General features: G+C 45.1%; 1 protein-coding gene across 1 annotated transcript in view; it reads right to left on the reverse strand.

Moving 5' to 3' along the window:
• The window catches only part of ADGRA2 (adhesion G protein-coupled receptor A2), a 312,169-nt gene that overhangs the window by 234,156 nt on the left and 55,550 nt on the right, over positions 1-22,463 (reverse strand). The gene's annotated exons all lie outside the window — the stretch shown is intronic.

Raw genomic sequence — 22,463 nt, forward strand, 5'->3', positions numbered from 1 at the left:
AAATAAACACCAGAATTGTGTGTGTTGGGGGTGGGTTGAAGTGCGCTGCTTATCTCAGCTCTGAAATAGCAGGGGGTGCTATAGAGCGGGTGTGAGGTGCATGGCTAAAGCTGTGTGAGGGGCTGTCAGTGAGGAGAAAGCAGGAGGCAGTGCAGGGCAGAAGTGAAGTATCCTGAAAGTACTATCCGGAGGGAGGGTGAGATCTCAGTACAGGACTAGCAGGGGTGTCCCACAGCAGGACTGAAGTGCATTGGCAGAGCTGCGGATGAAAGATTACATTCACTAACCCCCTCCCCCCCTAAAATGACCACGTGAATTTCACATCCTGTAAAAGTATAGCTATATCTGTGCTGCAGTACTAGGAAGATCTTGTTATGGTTTATAGCTGGCCAGAGAATAAACAGCACCCATGAACAAGGTTGCAAGTACATGAGTGTTCCCAGGAGGCAGCCAGATGGCTCAGCTAGAATTGTTTCCTGTGCTGGAACGTGCTCAGGATTTGGGGGTATGAGGGGGGAGGGAAGGGAAGGAGGGTGGTTTGTCCGGAGCATAACAGCACAGGCCACCCCTGCAGCTCTGGTTCCATCCATGGCCACCTAAGAGGTTTCTAACTGGGGAGGAGGGATTGGTTGCTTCTTTCTAAGTACATCATTCAATCTGCTACATGTTCTTTGCCTCAAGATGCATCTTTGTGGTTATACTACATGACACACAACAGAAGAGGGTCATAAAAATGGTTACAGGGTGGCTTCTTAGGTCAGCAGATCTGAGCAGGGTATCTTGCACTGAAATTCTCACTTTTGTTCCATCTGCGCAATTTCGACATATCAAACTGGATATTGTTTATACAAGTAAATTTTCCTGATTGCACACTCAAACACAATGCCCCTTTGATCAGGTTGATACAGGCATAAATTTCCCTGAAAAATGTTTCTGTTGCATCTAGCGGTGAACACAGGTTCCAATTTAATCTCTTCTCAGTAGCGTGGCCAGAACCAAATTTATTTTTTGGAGAGGGGGGGAACAGTTAATATGGGTGGGTAGGCAACAGGCACCTCATTTCCTCTATTTCCCCTGTACTCTTCCTTCTTGCCCCCCTCCTCAAAAAAAATGAAAATTAAAAGACACTTAGCTGGTGGGCTATCCCCAAGCCACATCAGCTGAAGAATTCTAGAGCTGCCCCAAGACTATTAAAGTGACACTGACCTGCTGATGCTGGCATCACATGCATACTCAGTTCTCAGGCATGAACTGAGTATGTGCGATAACTGAACATGCTCGTGGTGTCGGCATCAGCTGCTGAACTTGCTGCTGCTGCTGCTGCTATCATGTTTTACATGATTTGGGGTGAATCTGGATTTCATCAGTTGATGGGGTTTGGGGATCCCCACGAGATGCATGATTGGTGTGCTTAGCTGCTAGGTAGCTGCTGATGCAAAAGTGGATGTGTCCAGGAGAGCCTAGGCCCATAAATGGCTACACCTGTCTCTTCCAGTCGCTTAAAGCTTAATCCTCCTGCATTACAAATCATGGCATTCACCCCTCCTAACCTCGCTCCCTCTCCCCATGTTGTACAGGTTCTCAGTCTCAAACAGCAAAAAAAGGATCATCTTCAATTTATTGTCCAGACCCTGTGCTTAGATCTTATCCAAGAGGCTGAGAAATGTTCAGGGCCACTTTAATCATTAGAAAAGACTAAGTAGTCACCTAAGGCAGCACAGAGCAAGCAAAACAATAGATCCTGACAACCACCAAGCTGAAAACCATTCTCAAATTGCATCCTCAGCCTACAAGTGATTAATAACCTGGTTTCCATAATCCATGCTGTCTTTTAGAAGCAGCCATGCAGATGAATGTCATGGCACTTAGTCTTCCACTTTAAAGGGTTACCTGGGTGCTGCACGTTTACAATATTGTCTGTCTGGATTATCAAATGGTTATAATAAAGACTGATCGAAAGAACCTGGGTTTCTAGAAAGCCTCTAAGACTGATATTATTTCTCCTTTTATCTTCCTACAGTTAGCCAAAGCTACGGTGACTAGAACAGCAGAAACACTTTAATGCTGATGTGCCTTTGTATCGCTCCATGGTGCGACCGCACCTCGAATACTGTGTTCAATTCTGGTCGCCGCATCTCAAAAAAGATATAGTGGAATTAGAAAAGGTGCAGAGAAGGGCGACAAAAATGATAAAGGGGTATGGAACGACTTCCCTATGAGGAAAGGCTAAAGCGGCTAGGGCTCTTCAGCTTGGAGAAAAGGCAGCTGAGGGGAGATATAATAGAGGTCTATAAAATAATGAGTGGATTTAAACGGGTAGATGTGAAGTGTCTGTTTATGCTTTCCAAAAATACTAGGACTAGGGGGCATGCGATGAAGCTACAATGTAGTAAATTTAAAACGAATCGGAGAAACTTTTCTTCACTCAACGTGCAATTAAACTCTGGAATTCGTTGCCAGAGAATGTGGTAAAGGCAGTTAGCTTAGCGGAGTTTTAAAAAGGTTTGGACGGCTTCTTAAAGGAAAAGTCCATAGACCATTATTAAATGGAATAGGGGAAAATCCACTATTTCTGGGATAAGCAGTATAAAATGTTTTGCACTTTTTTGGGATCTTGCCAGGTATTTGTGACCTGGATTGGCCACTGTTGGAAACAGGATGCTGAACTTGATGGACCTTTGGTCTTTCCCAGTATGGCAATACTTATGTACTTATGTACCAGGGCAGAGAAGGAAGGTTAATAAAAAAAAATCTTTAATTCAATTTAATTTAACATGTATAACCACTTTACTCAAGGTGGCTAACAATAAAGACAATGCAGTGGGAATATATTGTCATAGTGGAGATCTCAAAACAAATAATGGTAGAAGGGCCAAATTTTTAAGCTGTGCTGCAAGATAACTAGATACATTCTCAGCTCAGTTGGCAAGGCATTCTAAACCACAGGGTGCCCACCCACCCTATGTATTCTGATTTCTTGTTTCTGTCAAATGACATCTTTTTACATTTGGCACTAAAAGTAGAGCATAAACCTTTCATTGCTCTAGACAGGCCCTATGCTGCTCTGCCACCTCCTTCCACATATATAAGAGAAGCAGATTGGGTGCAACAGGGCTTGCAGGCCCAGTGCTGACTCTCTGAAGAGCATTTGCTGCTGCCACTGCTCAGGGACCAGGGTGTGGAATGAAAGAGTGGTGCTGGCCCAGATTGAGGAATGGCAGCAATGGTAATCTTCAACTCCTATCAGAACTGGCACCGGAGAAAGATGCCTAGGCCTAAATCTAGGCCTGATAAGAACCTTTCAACTCATTCTGCAGAGTGAGGACAAACACAGTATATGTCACTCATCTAGTAAACTGAAATCTTTTTAAAAATTAAAATATAGTAAATTAAAGGGTCTGGATCAGGGTGGAAACTCCTGAGGAAGTAGAAAAACTAACGAGCAATCTAAGTAATGCTCAAGTACTGGTTAAGAGTTTTGTAACTAAGATGTAAAGCCTAATTCTGCTCTCAACATGGCTTCTCCCCCCCCCCCCCACCCCCCATAGGCCTCTGGGCCTACCTTTCAAATCAGTGGTGGTCGATGGATCATTGTGTCAGAAGCAATCCCTACTGGTTCCTTGCAGGTTTTCCATCAAAAAATGCCTGCCATGACCTCTATCAGTAGTCTTGTGGTACTACTGGTGGGGCTGGGGGTGGGGTTACAGAGGGTGGAGGGCCTGGGATGGGGCCTGCTTGTGAGGTAGAGTTCAGGAGGGAGGGGGTCTGATTGGGGGACTGATTGATTTTCTGGGTGGGGGAATTTTGGATCATGTGTTGTGAGTTCAGGAAGGTGGCAGTGCTTCTGTGGGGGGCCTTAGGAGGTAATACGATATTCAGCCCACTACCTGGTTAGATGCTGATACTGAATATTAGGCCTAATTCATCCCATGGCAGTCAGCATTTTAAAAAAAATGCTGTCTGTCGCTGGCTGAATATTGACCATCTAGTGTTTTCCTGAAACTGGAAGCAGAAGAACAAACATTACCTACTTTCAAGTTGCTGAAGTAACCATCTATCTCCATATACCCTCTAGGGACAGAGTAAGTACCTGCATATAATGTGTACAGCACTACATATGGCTAATAGCGCTATAGAAATGATTAGTAGTACTGAACAAAGTCCTTCAGCTTGCTAGGGAGCTTTAGAGGAAGAGGAAAAGGAGGGGAATTATTTCTTGATAATAATTTTAGTTGCCCAGAAGCATATTTTCATTATATTGTACAAAACAAACACTGTATTAGTGCTATTACGGTGACTATATTTGCCCCTTCCCCAAACGCAAGTAGTGGCTTCCGAAGCTATTTGTGTAACATAACATAACAATATAATTTATATTCCGCAGTTGACCTCATGGTTCTACATGGATTAAAACAAAGAAATTAACATTAGCAGGAAAATGCACTGTCAACAAAATAAATAAATACAATCTAGTTTACCTCATGTAATATTACCCTCTAAGATTTAAAACATGATTCTGTAATAATAAAACAGCATTGTAAAATATAATAAAATTCACTTCATGAAAATATTATCCTCTAAAATTCAGAATATGTTTTCTAAAAAGATATGTCTTAAACTGACTCCTAAAATGAGTATAATTTACAGGAGAAAATAATAAAATTAAAACATCCTTATCCAATCTAGCTGCCTAAAAAGAGAGCAAATTATCAATTGTATCTAGATGCCAACCAAATCCAAATCTGTGGCTGAAACCTGGGGTTGACTTTCAGCTGGAACAAGAACTGAAAACGAAAACATGATCTTGCCACTGCCGCAGGACTGCCCCCCACCCCCCCATGGCCAGCCTTCCACCCCTCCTAAAGAGAGAACCCATCCCCCTCACTGGCCCATCCACCAGCTCCACACACCCTCCCCATCCCTGATGGACCTCCCTGGGCCTACCTTCTAAAGGCCCTGGTGGTCTAGCGGCTTCTTTGGGGCAGGAGCATCCTGTGTTGCTCCTGAACCTGGTAGTTCTGTGTTCAAAATAGCAGCCACGACCTGCTCATGGCATTCCCAATTCCAAAATGGCAGCCACAACCTCCAGCAGCAATCTGACAAGGTGTCCAAGGGAATACGCAGCCACCATTTTGAACACGGAGACACCAGGGGCTGGAGCAATGCGGGATGCTCGTGCCCCCAAAAAGCCACTACACCAACAGGGCCTTTAGAAGGTAAGCTTGGGGAGGGGGAGGGTGGGTGGAACTGGAGGGCGGGTCAGGTTTTTTTCTTGGGGGGGGGGTGGGAGGCTGGTTTGAGGGGGCAGCACCACGTTTTCGGTACTAACCAAAAATGCTCAGGTATTTTTGGCTGAAACCCATATTCCAAATTCCGGGTCAGTTTCGGTACCAAATCCAAAATTCGGTCAACCTCTAGTTGTATCCATAGACACTACAGTGCGGACCACATCATGCTGCCATCGAAACACTCGGCCCACCACACAAACTGCATTGTACAGCTAGAATGGATGCTGCTCACTCAGAAAGGCTTATAAATAGAAAGAGCATGGGAGAGAAAAAAGACTAAAGCCAGAAATATATGAAAGCCCTGGCTTTCCAGTTAACTCTAGGCTGTACCCATTCTGTTGGGCTGCATGTGTTGGCTGAGGGAAGAGGGAAACCTGCACTTCTGCTCTAGTTCTCCATGGTGGGGTCCTCTATGTGCCTTATGCTGCACTGGGGTAGTAAGTGAATGTGTGTTACGCCTTTTGGTACACAAAGATAACATTTTCCTATAGTTCATAAACAGAATTAGCCCTCAGCTCCAGAAGAATGCTTCGCTGAGACTCCAGTGCCTGTTAAGTTGGCTGCTTCCCAGACTGTGCAGATAACAAAGCTGCTGTGTGGCTTTTCATCAAAAATAAATCTAGCTAAGTACACTAATGAGGCCAAATAGTCAAGTGGTGAGAAAAGACCACAGATAAGCAGTTTCACATGTATTTCCCAAGAATTGGCCCCTTACAATAAGTTTGGAGAAGTCACTTCCCGAGTGTTCCAGGTTAAAGTGCTTTATGTTCATTGTATCAGGTTCTGTGGCATTGCTAAGATTGAAAGGGTCCTGGGCACATAACATAGGCAGGCTGCACACTCTCGCGCCCCCTCCCTCGCTTTTCCCCTCAAGCACACACAAACCAGGCATGAGACAGAAATTTGGGAATAAATGGCCACAGCTTTATTGACAACACATTAAACTGCCCCTAGGAAGCACCCGAGCCTTGGGTTGGACATTGCAGATGCTCCCGCACCGCTAACCGCTGACCGAGAGACTCCCCTTGTCTCGTCGGCGACTTTTAAGCGGTGCGAGAGGGCATCCCCCAAAGCCCCGCCCCTTCCGGCCCCCCAGCCAATGACGGGCGAGGTTCTCCCTTACGTCATTCAGAGGGAAGCCGGAAGGGAAGGGTTGCTCGGTTCGGGGAGCTGCTGCGTGGCAGCCGCCATGTTATTGGCGGCTGCTCGGCATGCTCCTCGCCGGCCTTCTTAAAAAGTGAAGATGGTCCGCTATAACCACAGAACCTCTAGTGCTCCACTCAGGAAGGGAGGAGGGGGAATTGGTGGGTATCTGGGATAGAGTATGTGTGGGTGGATATTGGGGGCAGGAGTATGTGGTTATGGACCCAGGCTTTGCATTTTAGCAGGATTATTCTGGGAGGGGTGGTGTTGGGGTGATCATGATTTAGTTTAATTATCACAATCATAGGGGGAGGGGGCTGAAGAGTTAAAACTTAATTGAAAGGGGTGCAAAAAACGGAGGTTTGTCTAGGGTGCCTAATACCGTTGTACTGGCCCTACCTACCTACCTATGAGGAATCTCTTGCATAACTTCTCAAACACAGTTGTATTTCTTTTAAACTGCCAATATGAAATGACTGCATACCTCAGATGCAGCCTTACAAAGTTGTAGGATTTACACATTGTTGTGAGCTTCTCTGGCGGCTCTAGTGGTCGTGGGATGAGGGAGAAAAGGGGTAGGCTAAGGAGTAATGTAAGGAAATATTTCTTTCCCCAAATGAAGTTGTGCAAGCTGCATTTGGAGCTGCGACCTGGAAGGGATCTAACTACATTGTCATGTCATTATGATGTACCTGGGCACGGTTGTGATTAAGAAGGTGTGGGACAAGAACAGAGGCACAGAGGATCTCTCAGGGAGAGGAAGAGATTGTAGGACCCCCCCTCTTCCGAACAAGAGCAGGATGTTCAGACAAAATAAGCTATAAGGGACCCGATATTTGAAGCGATTTAGCCAGCTGCTGACTGGTTAAATCGTTTGATCGGGGCTAGCCGCTAAGGTTCAGTGGCACTTAACCAGCAGAGTGTCACTAAATACTGTGGTTTGCGCCGAACACAAAGCCGGCTATATTGGGGGCATTACGGGGGTGGAGTCAGCACTTGGCCGCTTAAGTTCTGATATTCAGCCCTTAAGCTGCCAGGTTTACCACATAAATGGCACCATATAAAAAGTCTGTACTATTTTTATGTGGTAATCCATGGCCACTTAAGTGATGAACACTGACTTAAGTGGCTATGTGTTAGCCAGCTTAAAAATAACCAGATAGTCAAAGCCGAAGCCTGCACAGGTCCCAGCTTTGAATATCCAGGAATAACGTCGGCGTTGGTGAGAAAAATGCTCGCTACCGATGGCTGAATATTGACCCCAAGATCTTTATCTGCCATCACACTTGATGTTTCTAGTGAGAAGAACAATTATACTAAAGAGGGGAAGAAAGTAAAATCTTTATGGAGAAAGCGGAAAAGGAGATAATTTAAATCGTGTAAAATGCTTAAGACTGTGAGCATAGCCCAGCTCTCCATCTGGTTAAAGCCTTGATGTTGGCGTCACAGTGCTCTTAACTTTCAGTCACAGTTGCTCATCTCTTTGGGCAGACATTTGCTTTTAACATCTGTTCAAAACCTCTGATTTGAGGATTGAAGTCCTTTCGTGATTAATTCCAGCCCTCTAAGATTAATGAAATCAGTCCAAACTGATTTTTTTTACTCGTTCCAAAAGTACAAAGACTAGGGGACACTTGAGGAAGTTACATGGAAATACTTTTAAAACAAATAGGAGGAAATATTTTTTCACTCAACGAATAGTTAAGCTCTGGAACTCTTTGCCGGAGGAAGTGGTACCAGCAGTTAGCATATCTGGGTTTAAAAAAGGTTTGGACAAATTCATGGAGGAAAAGTCCATGGTCTGCTATTGAGACAGACATGGGAAGCAACTGCTTGCCCTTGGATTTGTAGTATGGAGTGTTACCACAATTTGGGTTTCTGCCAGGTACTTGTCACTTGGCTTGGCCACTGTTTGGAAAACAGGATACTGGACTAGATGGACCACTGGCCTGACCCAGTACGGCTACTCTTATGTAAAAATTGATTATAAACTATAACCACTTTATAAAGCAACTTGGGTAAAATGTTTGATAATTATTCATCTTAGGAGACAGCAAGAATAAAAAAACAGATTTGTGGCCATATCTAATAATCCTAGTCAAGAAAACTCGAACAATTATGACCAAACCCTCTGAGGAAAACAAAATGCTGTCTGGGATGTGAAAAGCACCTGTGATCTAGAAAAGGTGGGGAGACAAGGAGGCAGAGAGGAGAGAGTGTGCCAGGCCGTCAGCAGAATACAGGGGAACAATATCCATTAAAAAAGCCACATGAGGAGGGGGGAGGCAGGGCTACACCAGGATAAGTGGCAGCAGATGTTGAACTGAGTGATGAGGCCCGGAGGAATGCAAGAGGATATTGCAGGAGCAGGCTGCTGGCACCAGCGGCTGCAAATTCTGCAAAAAAAAAAAAAGGGAGGCAGCCAGTTACCATGACTAGCCAGCATCACCTCAGAACTACTAGATGTACACCATGGAATATAAAGGATGCTTGGAGTACCCTATTCCCCTTCTCCCCTTTTTTCCTGAAAGCAAGGTAGCAAGATATCAAAAATACCTTGAGTACCTGAATGTAACTCACCATCAGCTACTACTGAAAAAGGTATGAGCGCAATCCAAATAAATATATAAGGTGTGGAGCAGCAAACTATACAACTGTCATGAATGCATTCACATTAAGGCAACGTGGTTCAGGCACAGTCGCACAGAGACGCAGGGGTTCAGGAAACAGGTTCTAAAGAGTCACAACAGAAAAGCAGGGGTCAGAAAAGGTAGTTATACTTTCATCAGTGGCGTAGCTATGTGGGGCCATGGGGGCCTGGGCCCCCATAGATTTGGTCCTGGACCCCGCTGCCAATGACCCTCTCGACCCCCCCCCCCCCCCCCCACTGCCAACCCTACCACGCCGCTGCCATCGGCTACCTTTGCTGGCGGGGGACCCCAACCCCCGCCAGCCGAGGTCCTCTTCTTCCGGCGCAAGGCTTCGTTCTGTTTCTGTGAGTTTGATGTCCTGCACGTACAATGTGCACGTACAACGTGTAGGACATCAGACTCACAGAAACAGAACGAAGCCTTGCACCGGAAGAAGAGGACCTCGGCTGGTGGAGGTTGGGGTCCCCCGCCAGCAAAGGTAGCCAACAGCGGCGGCAGGAGGGGGAGGTCAAGAGGGTCGTCAGCAGGGGGGGGGGTCAAAGTTTGTGGTGGTGGTGGCGGCGGCGGGGGGGGGGGGGTTGGTGGCACTGGGGGGGGGGCTAAAATGTGCCCCCTCACCTCGGGCTCTGAAACCCCCCCCCCCCCCCCGGCCGAAGTCTGTCTACGCCCCTGACTTTTATTATCCCCTTCTGCAGATTTATTTCCTGTCTTTCCAGTGCAAAGTATAATCCAGAGCAGTTAGAAATGTAATAGCCACCTCAGTCAAATGCTGGCCACGGTGAGGAGCACTGAGGGTTATGGCTTCACACAGGACTCTTGGACGGGAAAGAATATCCGTGGGGGGAAAAAACAGCAGGGCTACTGAAAGACCAATTGCTACTGCCTGCCTTAATTATGGAAGAAAAGAAAACAAATCTACTTGCCCAAGCCAATAACAGCTTTTTAAAAGCTGCATGAGAGATACACTTCAAGTTTCTAAGCAGATACAGGCCTGAAGCAGCTGAGTGCACCAGGATAATGGCCTCTATCCTCACAGAGCAGATGAGCTTCATTACACCGTAAAAACATTTCTCATACATCCCAGAAATTCTATAAGCAAAAATGACAGCCTGGGATGGGGAGAGAGAGAGGAGGGCGTCCTGGGGATACAGGAGGGATAGGATAGTAGCCACTCTCCCCCCCTCCCCCCCCCCACACCAGTGTCTGAATGGCGAGTAGCCTAGTGGTTAGTGCAGTGGACTTTGAGCCTGGGGAACTGAGTTTGATTCCCACTGCAGTTCCTTGTGACTCTGGGCAAGTCACTTAGCCCTCCATTGCCCCTGGTAAAAAAAATAAGTACCTGAATATATGTAAACCAGTGGCGTAGCCACAGGTGGGCCTGGCTGGGCCGGGGCCCACCCACTTAGGGCTCAGGCCCACCCAACAGTAGCACACATTTAGCGGTAGCTGGTGGGAATCTGAAGCTCTGCCAGCTGAAGACTTCCTCCTGATGGTAACGAAAACGCAACTCTCCACAATACCGGCACCTGTGCATTCTCAGTTTTCAGCACAAGCCTGCTGCAGACTGTCAAGGTGGAAAGAAGCGTTTTCCCACCAGCTGAGATATTTTTTTTTTTGGGGGGGGGGGGAGAACACTTGGTGCCCACCCAATTCTTGCCTGGGCCTACCCAAAATCTGTTGTCTGGCTACACCCCTGATGTAAACTGCTTTGAAAGTAGTTGCAAAAACCTCAGAAAGGTGGTATATCAAGTCCCATTTCCCTTTCCCTCCTTCCTTCTTACCTTACTACTAAGCCCTTTGCACATCAGACCCTCTCCTCACAAGTCATTTTCTAAAAATGCTTCACTGCTCTTTTGGCCACAAGTCCAATATATCTTATCAGCAGTATGTTTCTCCTTCACAACAAGTTAGGTTTTCTAACCCAATCTCTTCGCTTTATTTCCATACATTGGATCAGCACACACCCTACTTTGGAGGACACACCAAGCCTGGTTACATTTCCAGTGCATAGTGTTTGAATGTACTTTGAAATAAAAACCTTCCTTTCAACCTCTTTTCCCACCCAGTCTGGAGACCCTCTGCAGACTGAAAACACCATATCTGGGAGCTTTTGAGTTGTGGCTATCCTGAGCTTTGGTAGGCACTGGAGGCAAGTAGGAGGGCTGCACTCAGCAAATTTCTCTGTTCCCCACCCAAGACACTATGGGGCTCATTTTCAAAGCACTAATTTATTTATTTATTTATTTATTTATTTATTTATTTATTTATTAGGATTTATTTACTGCCTTTCTGAAGGAGTTCACTCAAGGCAGTTTACAGTAAGAATAGATCAAACATGAGCAATAGGCAATTACAGCAGTAAAAATATTCGAAAACAATACAAAGTATGGCATGGTATAGTAGCAATGTCAACACAATACGTAATAGAACACTAACTGGTAGTGAAGAATAAGGCAAAGTTGTAACATATAGATGGGTAAGAAAGTAGGAAGAATTATTTATTTATTTAGTTAGTTAGTTAGTTAGTTATTTGTTGCATTTGTATCCCACATTTTCCCACCTATTTGCAGGTTCAATGTGGCTTGCATAGTACCGTAAAGGCATTCGCCAATCCGGTAGAAACAGTTACAATGTGATATTGTGGTCGGGTAGGGTTCACATGTTACAGGTACAATGGGGTCGAAGACAGAAAAGAGAGGAAAAGTTGTAGAAAGTAAGGTGACTGATTTGAAAGAAAGTTGCACATGGAGGACTGGATAAACATGTCCCGCTGCAGTATGTGCAGCCCGAGTCACTCCTTGTGTGTGTGAGTGAGACTAACAAGTTAGTTACTTCTTCCATTTAAAGGCTTGGTTGAAGAGCCAAACTTTCACCCGCTTCCTGACTTAAAGCCCACTTAGATTTAAAGAATTCCAAGGGTTACAGTCACATACATTCTCTCTCTCCATATTTCCTAGGTATAGACACACAGGGCCCATGCAAGGAATCTCATTCAGCAGAAAACAGTCCTCTGCTTCCTGCGGGGAACAGGAAGGGAGGGGTGAGGCATAGGTTGGAGCAGACCAAGGAATGCAGAGAACTAGTGACATTACTACTACTACTTAACATTTCTAGAGCGCTACTAGGGTTACGCAGCGCTGTACAAATTAACAAATAAGGACCGTCCCTGCTCAGAAGAGCTTACAATCTAAAGGACGAAATGTCAAGTTGGGGTAGTCTAGATTTCCTGAGTAGAGGTGTTGTGATTAGGTGCCGAAGGCGACATTGAAGAGGTGGGCTTTGAGCAATGATTTGAAGATGGGTAGGGAGGGGGCCTGGCATATGGACTTAGGGAGTTTGTTCCAAGCATGGGGTGAGGCGAGGCAGAAAGGGCGGAGCCTAGAGTTGGCGGTGGTGGAGAAGGGTACTGAAAGGAGGGATTTGTCTTGAGAGCGGAGGTTACGGGTAGGGACGTAAGGGGAGATGAGGGTAGAGAGGTAAGGAGGGGCTGCAGATCGAGTGCATTTGTAGGTTAGTAGGAGAAGCTTGAACTGTATGCGGTATCTGATCGGAAGCCAGTGAAGTGACTTGAGGAGAGGGGTGATATGAGTATATCGGTCAAGGCGGAAGATAAGACGTGCGGCAGAGTTCTGGATGGACTTCTCCCCTCCTGATTTCTTCCCTCTTCCAAACAGCCTGCATATGGCATAGGCCAGCACTGACTGTGATTGGCCCACTAGGGAATGTCCAGTCTCCCAATAGGCTAATGTGAACCCCAGGTGGTGTAGCATGGTATTACACTTCAGGAAAAATTATGTTAAATAAGTCACAATGATTTATTCAATTAATTTCTATACCAAGCCAGCTGATTTAACATTAAAAATAGGAAATAAGTAACATGCAAATCAGTTGTTTCCAAGTTATTACAATTTTTGGAGGAAAAGAATTACAAATTGTGTAAGATGTTAAGGTTTTCTTGTTTTATTATTATACTCAGTATTTAAAGGTGATATTAGATTAAAAGAGTAACAATCATTACAAACGTGCTAAAATAGTTAAACTACAATTTAAAATCACAGTTATGTAAACTAACAGCACTGTTATAAAATGCACAGCAAATTGCTTTCTGTCAATAATACATAATATCTCACTAAAGTAGAAAACCCAGTATTGCAGGATTTTATCATGATATTTCACTATGACAACATAAGACAACAAGAGCTTCAGATAAGTATAACAACATTCTTAAACTTTAATGCAACTCTGTCTCAGATCTGAGTAATCATCTTATATGTCTATTCACACGCAGGATGATAATGATGACACTACTTATCTTTTTGATAGCTTGCTGCTATCTTGCGTAAGCTAGCTTCTTGAGGCTCTGTTCTGAAGCCTGGTCTTATACACACTGTCAGCTCTCAGGTGAAGGAACCTACTACTCCAACTTTAAGGAACACAAAAAGAGAAACCCTTTCTCCCTGTCTTAAGATATAAACAAGATGGAGTCGATCCAGAGGGCAGCTACAAAATTAGTAAGCGGTCTCTGTTGTGAAACATATAGGGATAGGCTTAGGAACCTCAACATGTATACATTGGAAGCAGGGGCATAGCCAGACTTCGGCGGGACGGGGGTCCAGAGACCGAGGTGGGGGACACATTTTAGCTCCCCCGGCGCTGCCGACCCGCCCTGGTGCTGCCGCCACCATTTTTGACCATCCCCCGGTGCTGCTGCCCCTCCCCTTTTGCCCCCCCATTCCGCAGCCACCAACCCTCCCCCGCCATCAGGTACCTGTGCTGGCAGGGGTCCCCAACCCACGCCAGCTGAAGTCCTCTTCAACGCTGATCTCTAGGCCGGTGTGTTGCTGCAGCTGATCTGGAAGGATTCTGTTTCTGTGTCCTCCTGGCGTCCTGCACGTTCCTACGTGCAGGCTGCAAATAGGAACATGCAGGATGTCAGGACAACTTGCACAGAAACAGAATCCTTCCAGATCAGCAACACGCCGGCCCGGAGACCTGCACTGAAGAGAACTTCGGCTGGCAGGGGTTCGGGACCCCCGCCAGCACAGGTACCTGACAGTGGCGGCGGGGGAGGGTTGGCTGCGGCGGGAAGGGGGGGCCGAAAGGGTCAGCGGCGGGGGGCAGGGCCAAATCTGAGGGGGGCCATGCCCCCTTGGCCCTACATAGCTACGCCCTTGGTTGGAAGAGAGGCGAGAGAGAGGGGATATGATAGAGACATTTAAATATTTCAGTGGCATCAATATACAGGAGGCGAGTCTTTTTCAAATGAAGGAAAACTCTGGAATGAGGGGGCATACAATGAAGTTAAGAGGAAATAGACTTAGGAGGAATCTAAGAAAATACTCTTTCACCGAAAGGGTGGTGGATGCGTGGAATGGCCTCCTGGTGGAGGTTGTGGAGATGAGGGCTGTGTCAGAATTTAAGAAAGTGTGAGACAGGTATGTGGAATCCCTTAGGAAAGGAAGAGTTAGTGGTTACTGAGGATGAGCAGACTGGATGGGCAATTTGGCCCTTATTTGCCGTCATGTTTCTATGCTTCTGTGTGTGTTCTTATCTGACTTTGTCAGTTCCTTCTTAGGCATAGGCCATGTTCACTAGCTGAAACCAAAAGATGATAGATTTAGCTCTGACTAGTATTCCCCTTCCGATTAGCAAGCTGCCATCAGCTTTATGTTGTCTGGGCACACACCACACAAAATCACTTCCACAGCCTGAAGTGTACAAATTAAAGCTGTAAAAAGTCTTGGCAGCACAGGATTATCAAACAGGACCTCCACTGCTCTCTCTTGTATCTACTCAGAAATAGTTGAAGTTAATTCTCTTCTCAGCTTCCCAACATTCCATCTGCAGTTTCTCCCAGCCTGATTTCAACATTCTATAAAACCTTCAACTTTTATATCACAAAACCTCTTCTCATTCACTGGCTTAACCATGCACGAGAGAACTGAATAGTTCTGAAGCTGCTCTCCTTAAACATTAATGTTCAAATCCAGCTTCCCACTCTCATGCTGCAGAACAAGGAAACCCAGCACAACCATTAACTATCCTATAAATGTATACTAATCCATCCCTAGCATGAAGATTGAAGAGGGCATCAACCAATGGACTGTTATCATCTCAGTTCTACAGCTGTAAGTAGATCTCATGTCCATTACTGATCCTGCAATCAACTACCACAGGTAAAATACTGCCACCTCCTCCCTCTATCATCGGTGACAGGTCTCTGAGGGTAACTGCATAACAGATTGCCTAGGTGGGAACTAAGCAAGCAGGTATTTTTGGCCTATGTGCCTGTATAAACTACTAGCTCAAAACCGATCACGGGTAAAATGAATCTGCGGATAGTTACACCTGCTCAAGTGCAGATATTTTGTGAAACATGTCTGAAACTTCACAAACTTACCTCAACCTACATTACCCCAATTGCAAAAGACTCAAGTAAAAAACCTATTATGGATCCAACTTCTCCTTCTTAGGCAGCCAACTCTGGAATGCCCTCCCCAGATCAATTAGCGACTATCTACCCTTCCAGAAATCACTAAAAAGCCATCTGTTCAAGCAAGCCTATCCAAATGAACCAATCTAATCCTAGGATCCCTTCTACCCAATACATTTCCAGAAGACAGCGATAATGACTCAGACTATATCTCCCACCTAAATTCCCTATACTTTTCCCTGTCCAATCCCCCTCCCGCCCTCTCTACCCCTCCTCCAATGCTCATCTACCCCTTGCTCATACCTCTCCTACTCCCTTCACCCTTCCCCATCTTTAACTACCTATCTCTTTTATTATTCTGCTATTATTAACCTATAGTTTCTCTATCAATACTCTGTAATCCATATTGTTATGTAAGCCGCATTGAACCTGCTTTAAGTGGGAAAGCGCGGGGTACAAATGTAATAATAAATAAATAAGCATAAACTGCAACTCCACTTGCACTCTGCCTAAAATCCAACCCCGACCACACCTATACCTGAGTCTCAAGAATTTGTGCTTTTGTCATTGTGGAAGAGAAGCCTAATGGTTACAGCAGGAGGCTGAGAACCAGAGGATCCCAGTTCAAATCCCACTGCTACTCCTCATGACCTTGGAGAACCCTCAGATACAAACTTAGATTATAAGCCAGCTGGGGACAGGGAAATACATACTGTACCTGAATGTAATTCATCATGAGCTACAACTGAAAAGGCATGAGTCAAATTGAAGAAATAAACATGCATGCAGAAACACCTTTACAAAATTACCCTATATAAGGCTACCAACCAGAGGAGAAGGAAGAAATAGTGCAACAAAGCAGCAGAACAGGAAAAAAAGCACAAGGGGCCTTAAGCATTGGTGTGAGGAACAATCTTTATTCACAGATCCAACACGGGCCTCCCTACTCATCTTCAAATCCTTACTCAAAGCCCACCTCTTCAATGTTGCCTTCGGCACCTAACCTGATACCTCTCAAGGAACCTAGACTGCCCCAATTTGACTGCCACTACTTGATTGTCTGTACATTTGTCCATTAGATTGTAAGCTCTCAGAGCAGGGACTGTCCTATGTTATATTGTACAGCGCTGCGTAACCCTAGTAGCGCTTTAGAAATGTCAAATAGTAGTAGTAGTAGTAGGGCCGTATTTCGGCAAAAAAGCCTGCATCAGGGGTCAGATATATTGTTGTTCCAGCACATATAAAGCAATGATACTCATTAGGTTATGATGCTCCGAAGAGCATGTATCAATAATAGAGAAATACAGCTGTGGGAACAGCAAGTACTAAAGATTAGAACTCCTTTCTGCAGGAGTTTGCTTAGCTCAGTCGCAGTCTAATAAATCTTATAAGACTGCCCCACAAACCCCATCACTAGGGGCATAGGTACTACAGATTCTCTCCCATTTTTAGGGCAATTCTGTAACTGGGCACCCACATTTATGCACCACTTGCATGCGTAGGTGTACAGAATAACAGCACTTTCACGAGCAAGTAAACATTTACATGCATGAGTGACAGCACAGTGACCAAGCACTCTGGGCCAGTTCAAACTATGGACCAGGTGAGGCACTGGTCCAGGGCACCAGAGACAAAGAGAGCCCAAATCCTGGTCTAGCATATTTCACTCCGTCTTCTCTTCCCTCTGCCTGCAGTCCAGTATCCAGTGGATAGGAGGGAGAAAAGAGAGAAGGAGAGATGTTGAACTGGGATTTTGATGCCCTTTATCAACAATGGGTGGGGAGGGAGTAGATTTGAGAAGAGTAGATATTGGATCACTGGCAGGGGGAAGAGAGTGGAAGGAGAGCTATTGGAAAGCGGGCGGGGTGGGGGTAGTGATGGGGCACCACAGTCCCTTGAGCCAGTCCTGCAAGCAGTATTCTAAAAGGGTGTGCATTCATGGCATAGGGACAATTCTATAACTTGAGCAAGATGTAGGCACCACAATGGAGCACGCTTACCACCAATTCTATAAAGGCGCTGTAATAAAAAGGATTTTAGAGATTGCTTTTCAACTCTATCTGAGTGACCGGCAGTGCACTTGCTCATTAAAATGATTGTTTATTCTGTTTGTATGAAAGATAAGACACAGCTGTAATTAATTTGGTATGTGAAGGGAGAGGTGGAGCCTGTTTTGAGTTCAGACTGGCCACCCGGACTGAGAAACATGTGACCACCTTCCCACAGTATGGCTTGTTTACCAAAACAGAGAAATTCTCAAGCATTCTGTAGTTTTCCTTAGCTCTGAACATGAGTTCTAAGCCTAAAAAAGGGGGGGCCTCTTACGGTGAAGCCAGAAGCTCATCTATGGATGGATGGACGCATTGCATAGGACCAGACTCCTGGTCATGAGAATCCTGCTTCTCTGAAAAAGGGGCTTCTCTCAGCTGATGTAAAAAGCCTAGATGATGTAAGAACCAGTGATGTTTGTATAGGTATTGTTTATATTATAGTGTATTATTGCTTCTTTTCCTGGTCTACAAACTCCTATCATTGCCTGGATGCAGGGACCAGTGATGTAATGATTGTTTCTTTTTAACTATAGATAGGTATTGTTTTTTCAGTTATATAGCTTAATTATTATGTATATAGCTTAATCATTGTGTATATTAGACAAAAATGAACCTCTAATAAAAGTCTCATTTACCTAATATGAATCCAAAAGAATCCATAGTAATTGTTGAGTAGTCTGTTAGTGCTGTGTCAGTGAGGCAGGCTGTAAAACCAGGTCAGAACAGGTGCTTAGGTGCACCTAAGCTGTAGTAGAATACTAGTTCAAAGCCAATTTGGTGCACCAAAATTTAGGCATGCTCACTTCTGACAGGTCAATAGCTGGTGTATGTTGTTACCCCTAAGTGTGCCATACAATGCATGCTACCGATAGAATTCTGTAAGTTGTGCATGTTGCTTCTGCACATCTATAAACTGTGCCTATGCTCCACCCTCCTCCCTTTGCAGCTATTCAGAAAGGGGGGAATTCTATAAATAGTTTATAGTTATAGCTTATAGTTTAATCACACTTGCTATACCGCTTTTGCTAACTAGCAGATCAAAGCAGTTTACAATCCAAAAATTTACAAACAGAAGCTCAAAAAAGGAACTGCATTAATTTGGCACAAAAGAAGATGCCATGCGCACAAGGCAATGAATCAGAAAGGAAGACAGGAGAGATTTTGAGTTAGAAAAGAGAGCGAGAGAAAATAGGAAAAAGAAGAAAAAGTAAAAGACAAGACAATGATTCAGAACACCAATTAACTTAATCGGGTTGAACACTCATTGGAAGAGCCAAGTCTTTAAGGCAGCTTTAAATTTTTTAAGAGATTGTTCAGCTCAGATAGGAAAAGCTAATAAATTTCAAAGGAACGGAGTTAAGAATGAGTTAACCAATTAATTTGTGCATTTCTTAGCACAGGCATGACCTGACCATTAGGCCCGACCATTAGGTCTCAGGAGGCATTCTTTTGGCAGCATCTCTCTCCTTCCTTCGTCCATCCTGTTCTCCGACTTTACCTTCCTTTTACATTTTTTAAAAGCCAGCGGTGGCAACGATTCCCATATACTGCCCTGCAGATGGCACCCGCCTCTTCCCTTTACTGTGATCACCTCTCTGATGTAACTTCCTGTTTCCTCAGAGGTGGCTGCAGTAGAGAAGAGGCCGGTGCCAGCAGCAGGGCAGCGTATGGGAGCTGCTGCTGCTGGCAGCTTTTAAAAAACATAAAAAGAAGGTAAAATCGTGGAATGGGGTGGGGGAAGGAACTGGGGAGATGCCAGAACTTGGGCCGAGGGGGCAGCATCTCAGCCCTGCCTCAGCTGGAATCTTGCCTTGGGCCTCCCCTGTCAGCACCCAAATTTCAGCCTCATATATAGAATCCAGGGGACAGCAACTTTGGGGTATACTTTATATAACAGCGCTTAGCACTTACAATAATGGAAATTATTGGCATCATGATGTGTGTAAGCACCAATATTCTCTAAACTATGCATACACTTGGCACTTTATAGTAGACACCAAGTTATAGTTATAGAATGAGGGTGATAAGGCATAAAAGCAAGGGGGGCATTCACATGGGTGGAGCATGGGCGGGGCTAACACGCATACAACATCCAGAATAATGTAAATTACACCCATCCTTGCTGCATTTGCGCAACTGCATTTATGTGAGGTCTATGGCTGGTGTAACTGCAGGCATGTAAATGTTAGGCACACCAATGCCAGGTTACGTTAGTATTCTATGATGGAACCTGGGTGCCCAGTTGTTGTTATAGAATAGTCTTTTACTGCGTGGCATTCCCAGCTTTTGCCGTTACAGGTGCCGCATTAAATTTGCAGGTACCGCGCAATACTATACTTGGAGTTAGCAGAGAAACTTTTAGCACCTCCTATTTAAGGAGTGGTAAATGGTGCTATGCTAACTGTAAACATACCAATTACCATGCAGTATTTGCAGCTCACTAATCACAAAACGCTTTCCACGTCAACTCCACCCATGACACACTCTAACCCATAAAGAACTTAATTTTATTTTATTTATTTATTACATTTGTACCCTGCTCTTTCCCACATACAGCAGGTCCAGTGCGGCTTACATAGTAAAAGAAAGCATCTTACATGGTAAAGAATACACAGTTTACCATGTGGTAACAATACAAATACTAGAAAGCTCTTTAACGTGGTTGTGCGCAGTGGCATACCAAGGGGGGCGGTGGGGGCAGTCTGCCCCGGGTGCACGCCGCTGGGGGGGTGCCGCGCGCCTGTCTGCTCCTCTCATTCCATGCTCCCTCTGCCCCGGAACAGGTTACTTCCTGTTCCGGGGCAGAGGGAGCATGGAACGAGTGAAGCCGACAGGCGCACGGCACCCCCCCCCCCCCAGCAGGTAAAAATGCACCTGGGCGGGTGTCCTTTCACCGGGGGGAGGTGTGTCCTTTCGTCGGGGGGGAGGTGGCCTTTCGCCGGGGGTGGGGGGGTCGCGCTGCACCCGGGGGGGGGGGGCGCATCGGCGATCCGCCCCGGGTGTCAGCCACCCTAGGAACGCCACTGGTTGTGCATTGGCAGTTTCCACACTGCAAACTGCGCATTAACCCCTTAATTCTATATATGGTGCTGTATATCAAAAAAGATATAGCGGAATCAGAAAAGGTTCAAAGAAGAGCAACCAAAATGATACAGGAGATGGAGCTCCTCTCATATGAGGAAAGGCTAAAGAGGTTAGGGCTCTTCAGCTTGGAAAAGAAATGGCTGAGGGGAAATAGGATTGAGGTCTACAAAATCCTGAGTGGTGTAGAATGAGTAGAAGTGAATCAATTTTTCACTCTTTCAAAACATACAAAAACCAGAAGACACTGAATGAAGTTATATGGAAATACTTTTAAAACAAATAGGAGGAAATATTTTTTCACTCAACGAATAGTTAAGCTCTGGAACTCATTGCTGGAGGATGTGGTAACAGTGGTTAGTATATCTGGGTTTAAAAATGGTTTGGACAAGTTCCTGGAGAAAAAGTCAATAGTCTGTTGTTGAGGTGGACATGGGGGAAGCCACTGCTTGCCCTTGTATTGGTAGCATTGAATGTTGCTACTATTTGGGTTTCTGACAGGTACTTGTGACCTGAATTGACAACTGTTGAAAACAGGATACTGGGCTAGATGGACCTGAAAGAGGATGGCTATTTTTTTGTTCTAAATTGTGCATGCAAATTTGGGTGAATGCCCAATATGTGCGCACAATTTAATTGAACAATGATCCTCTTAGCATCAATGCCAGATCCGCTGTAAATAAAACAGCAACAATAACAGACTGGATCATGTCTGAAGACCTTGACTTACTCTTCATTAATGAAACCTGGATCCACGACCAAAAAGACCCTATAATCCTAGACCTATGCTCTCCAGAGTACAAAATCACACACTGGACCAGAAAAGACAAAAGAGGCGGAGGCATAGCACTAATCTACCGATCCCATTTCACCACCAAAACCACTGCCGAGTCTAGAACACCTCAACTTGAAATTGCCTCAATCAGAATCCACAACAAAGCCCTATGTGATCATTTGAATTATATCCTGTTTTACAGACCTCCAGGTAACTGGAATGAAACCCAGACTAACTTCATGGATTTCATCTCAAACACATGTGTAACCAACTCCAATATACTAGTATTAGGAGACATGAACCTTCACTTGGAAGACCCAAACTCCATCAACGCACAAGAATGCAAGGAATTCCTCCACTTATGGGATCTCGAATGGCCACAAATGCAAGCAACCCACGTCAAAGGACACACACTCGATCTCATCTCACACAAACTTTCAACCAACCAGAATTTAATAATAACAGATATCAAATGGACAGAAGCACCCTGTACCGACCACTACAAACTAAATTTGTCCCTACACTGGCGGAAGAAGGATTTACAACGAATACAAGAACACACACCCTATAGCACAAGAGGTCAAGTAGACCCGAAAACATTCTGGCAACTGATATACAACAACGAATGGACAGCACAAACAGACTCCACATACTACCTCATAGAATGGGATAAAAGATGCAAAGGCATACTAGATGAAATCGCACCCTTACCAACAAGAACCCCTCACAAGCACAACTCGATACTATTGTTCAGCGATGAACTGAAAAAACTAAAAATGCACACCAGGAAACCTTCCTTAACGAGTTGGATCCAACCACTGGAGAATACCCGGCTGATTGGACTTGGTCAAACTTTGCCCTCCTTACCGTCGAAACAGTCACCCAAGCGATTAACAGGTTCTCCAACACTCACTGCAAACTAGATACCTGCCCCAGCTACCTAATGAAATCCACCCCTGACCGATTCATAGCAGACCTCACATCCCACCTAAATTACATGCTTCAACAGGGTCTCTTCCCCAAGGAAAATGGCAATATCCT

This window comes from Microcaecilia unicolor, chromosome 4 (genome assembly GCF_901765095.1).
Source record: "Microcaecilia unicolor chromosome 4, aMicUni1.1, whole genome shotgun sequence".
In the NCBI taxonomy this organism is placed as follows: Eukaryota; Metazoa; Chordata; class Amphibia; order Gymnophiona; family Siphonopidae; genus Microcaecilia; species Microcaecilia unicolor.